The sequence below is a fragment of the Nicotiana tomentosiformis genome, chromosome 3, assembly GCF_000390325.3.
Source record: "Nicotiana tomentosiformis chromosome 3, ASM39032v3, whole genome shotgun sequence".
Lineage (NCBI taxonomy): Eukaryota > Viridiplantae > Streptophyta > Magnoliopsida > Solanales > Solanaceae > Nicotiana > Nicotiana tomentosiformis.
Window position 1 is genome coordinate 46,631,124 of NC_090814.1, and position 4,456 is coordinate 46,635,579.

Here is a 4,456-nt window from a genome sequence, read left to right on the forward strand (position 1 = left end):
AAATCAAGTATCCCGCTAAAAGAAAATCAAGGTAAAGAGGCTCGGCCTAACATAATCCCTAATCCAACTTCAATTATAAATTCAAGTAATTAAACTAACAGGTTGAGTTCAAGTAATAGAAATATTACATGGTAATGTCCTAAGTCTACCTGGACATAAACATGATTTTAGCTACGTACGGACTCTCGTCACCTCGTGCGTATGTATCGCCCACAACAAGTAGCACACAACAATTAAAGCACCTAAGGGGATAATTCCCTCTTACAAAATTAGGCGAGAGACTTACCTCGCTTCCAAGTTCACTACTCGGCTCTCCAACCTCACTAGTGGCCTCAAATCGATGCCGAGATATCCGAAATTAGTCAAAGGTCATACAAACTAATCAATATCTATCCAAAAGTCCATAATTTAACTATTAGAGTAATTTTCCAACCTAATTCGGAATGTCCATAAAAGTCACCCCGGGCCCACGTGCCCGGATTCTACAAATTTTTGTAGTTAAATGTTACCCTTGACCTTACAAACTCAAATATATAATTTATACCCAATTCCATAATAAATTTTGTGGTCAAATCTAATTTTTTCTAAACCCTAGGTTTTCAACATAATCACATAATTCTACTAATTTCTATTTTAAAATCTACCCATAATCCATGTATTTAACTTACATTAGGTAGAAATCACTCGCCTTATAGTGATTGATGAAATTCTCCCCACCAAGAATTTAAAAATCGCCCAAGCCAAAGAGAAATGGGAAAATAAGCCTAAGTCCCGTTATTAAAAAGTAATTCTGCCAAGTGACTCCTTCTTCGCGATCACGGGAAGTCCCTCGCGATCACGAAGACCAAGCTGTTCCAACTGACCATAATCCCCATCATCTTTGCGACAGATCGGTCGCATTCGCAGTGCTCTATTTCCCAGCCTTCTGTGTTTGCGCTCCCTCTAAAGTTTTCGCGAAGGCCAATAGCCTTCCATCCCAACTCAACCTCAGCTGTCTTCGTATTTGCGAGGATGGAGGATCCCCACGAACGTGAAGTGAAACCACATCCTCCATCGCGTTAATGGGCCCCTTCTCCTATTCGTGAAGGGAAAATTCTCAAACTCCTCACCAGACTTCTTCATGATCGTGGGACAACCTTCGCAATCGCAAAGAACACCAACAATTTCAGCCAACTTCAACTTGGCTCCGAGTGGTCTAAAACACACCCGAGCCATCTGGGACCCCGTCCAAATGTACCAACAAGTACATAAATATACTACAGACATAATCAAAGTCTCAGAACACATAAAATAACATCGGAACCAAGAATTGTACCTCAAAACCAAATTAATCAACTTCTAAACTTCAAACTCATTTCAACCAACTCCGAATGCGACGAACCGTACTTTGACAACTCAGAATGACGCCAAATTTTACACAAGTCACAAATCACAATACGACCCAATTCCAAGGCTCGGAATCCCAAACGAACATCGATAACACCAAAGTTTACTTCAAATCATACTTAGAAAACTCTAAAACCTTCAAGACATCAACCTTTAATAATAAGCACTTAAACACTCCCGGTCCACCCGAAAATCAATCCGAATATATGCCCAAGTCAAAAATCATCATACGAACCTATTGGAACCTTCAAATACCAATTCAGAGGTCATTTACTGAAGTCAAACTTTGTCACCTTAGGCCACTATTATGGAACTAGGTGTTCAGAATTCAAGTCGAACCGTTCCGAAACCAAACCAACTGCAGCCGCAAGTTATCAAATAGTAAAAGCACATACGAGAAGTCTTAAATAGGGAAGAAGGGATCTAGAAAGCAAAATGATTGGTCAGGCCATTACAATTAAACTCTTTCAGCTATTTTATTTATTATCTCTATCAGTTTCTTATCATAGTAGTGACTTATGTTGTTGGTCTTACCTAGTGGATTTGGTTAGGTGCCATCACAACTTAATTGAATTTTAGGTCGTGACAAGCTGGTATCAAAGCACTAGGTTCATAGGTTCTACGAGTCATAAGAAAATATTTAGTAAAGTCCTACAAATCAGTATGATGACGTCCATAACTATATTCGAGAGGCTATAGGGCATCTAGGAAACTTCTCATCATTCTTTCCTTATCATGCAACTTTATTTCATCTTGAAGCCTGTATTCTCGATTTCTCCTATTCACTCATATGGGATGTTGAGCACTCAATATCATTGGTGCACTCAATACTTGATCACCATCTCGATATGTTGTGCAGTTTTGAGAAGTGGGTGTGTCGGTGGATCATTCGGTGCTTCATTTAAGGAATGAAGATGATTCTTATACCTTGTTGGTGAGTGTGGGCTCGAGAGGTTTAATTGGTTGCCTAGTAGTTGCGACCATGGTAGGGTCATGGGAAGGTGTTGATTTTAGGCTAGCTAGTGGGTTATCTCATGTGTGAAGATTTGAGGTCGTGTGATTCTTATGAGGCTTCTATTTAGTGGAATGCATATACTATCATTTCAGAGCATTTGAGGAAGTTGGATTGACTTTCAGAAGGATGAGTATGTACTGGGCAGAGTTTTTGGAGTGTTATATGACTAGTGTTACATAAGTTTATGAAGTATTCAGTTGATTAACAGTGCGAGATCGGGGAAGCTATTAAAGAACGGTATTGTGGGTTACCGAAAATGTGTTCTATGGCTTCGATTCAAGTGGGGGAGTCTGCTATCGATGATCAGATTGCGGGGTCATGTGTTATATTAGTTTTTGGACTAAGAGACGCTTGTGGATTAGCTATGACTTGAAAAAGATAATTTTGAGGATGATTTGGGAAATGAATTTTCTAGATGCATTGATGTTATATACTTTATAGCTATATGAAGGTTGTATAATGACATGATTGATATTCGTTGTGGGTGTATTGTGCAAGGAAGTGGAATCGCAAGTTGCTTCTTTTTAGTTATTAATGTGCTGGTGGAGCACTAGACATTTGACGTGTATTGACTGTGCATTGGAGATTGAGGCAAGGTGAATGACTTTTGAGAAGGTTCCAATGGGCTCAAGACTCATATGTGCTATTTAAAGATTTTCGGATTTGGGGTAAGGCTAGAACCTAAAATTTGCATGGGTTGACGCCGAGGCTTGCAGTGTTTCAATATCATTATTGATTATACATGGGATTATTAGAGAGATGAGGGAAGTAGCTTGTGATTCATTAAAATGTTTTTCAGTGCAACCCTTTCATGTTGAGGTACTTTTGGGTTTAGCAATCTACGTGACTTGGTCGATTTAGAGGGAATCAGTTCTGATGGATTGGATATGTGATAATGGGTTTCAGTTCTACTACGTGTTGTGATGTTCTCCTGGATTAGGTTAAGTAGAAGGTTTCTTGTTGATGGGTGTTTATCCTACTTGTGATTCAGAGTTGATAATGAAATTTTTGTATTTTCAGAACTTAGCATTGATAGTTGCGGTGCACCGTGTGGGATTGAGATTTGCATGGACAAGGATGTGGTTTAGTGTCAAAAGGAGGTCATGAGTTTTAGACAACATGGGAGGTTTTAGATGTTTAAGAAGATGCTAGCACTATCTTGTATCACCTGAGAAGGGTGAGTGTTTTGAAAGGTACATTTTGTATCGATTTACAGATGCTTGACTAGTATTACAACAATCGCCTGGTTGTTGACTATGGATTTTCAGGTTTTGCTACGTGGCACAGATGATTTACAAGAGTATTTCTCATGAGGTGATTGTGTATGAGTTATATGTTTGTCATTTGAGCGGGAGAGTTGGAGATCAGATATGGATATTTATGTATTCTTAAGGTTTGGAGACTGGATGTTCTTAGAGGCAGACTGTTCCTTGATAGCAGATTGTGAAAGCGTGTTAAGAGTTGGACGACTGGTTGTATGTATTATGGATTGGGTCACTGTGTACTTTTGGAAGATTATTTTCCTAATTTTGAAAGATTGAAATTGTTTCGGGGGATCGTTGGTAGGCCTAATGAGAATGTGTTTTCTCCAAGACGACTCCGAAATGGACTTTCTCACCCGCTATGAAAGCCACATCTCGAATCTTCCAGTACACATACGAAGGTGCTCCTGAATTACCTTAACCTTTTCCATAGGCTCACGGACCAAATCAGTGCCTCACAATCTAGCCTCACCGGGCTCAAATCAACCAATCGACGAATGATACCATCTCCTATATAAGGCCTCCGACGAAGACATCTAGATGCTCGACTGATAGCTATTGTTGTATGCAAACTCTGCTACAGGTAATAAATGGTCCCATTGACCCCCGAAATGCATATAGCATGCCCACAACATGTCCTCCAATATATTAATAGTGCACTCGGACTGCCCGTCCAACTGAGGATGAAACGCAAGACTCAGCTCGGCCCGCGCCCAACTCACGCTGTACGGCTCTCCAAAAGTGCGATGTAAACTATGTCCTCGGTCAGAAATGATAGAAATGGTCCGTGCAA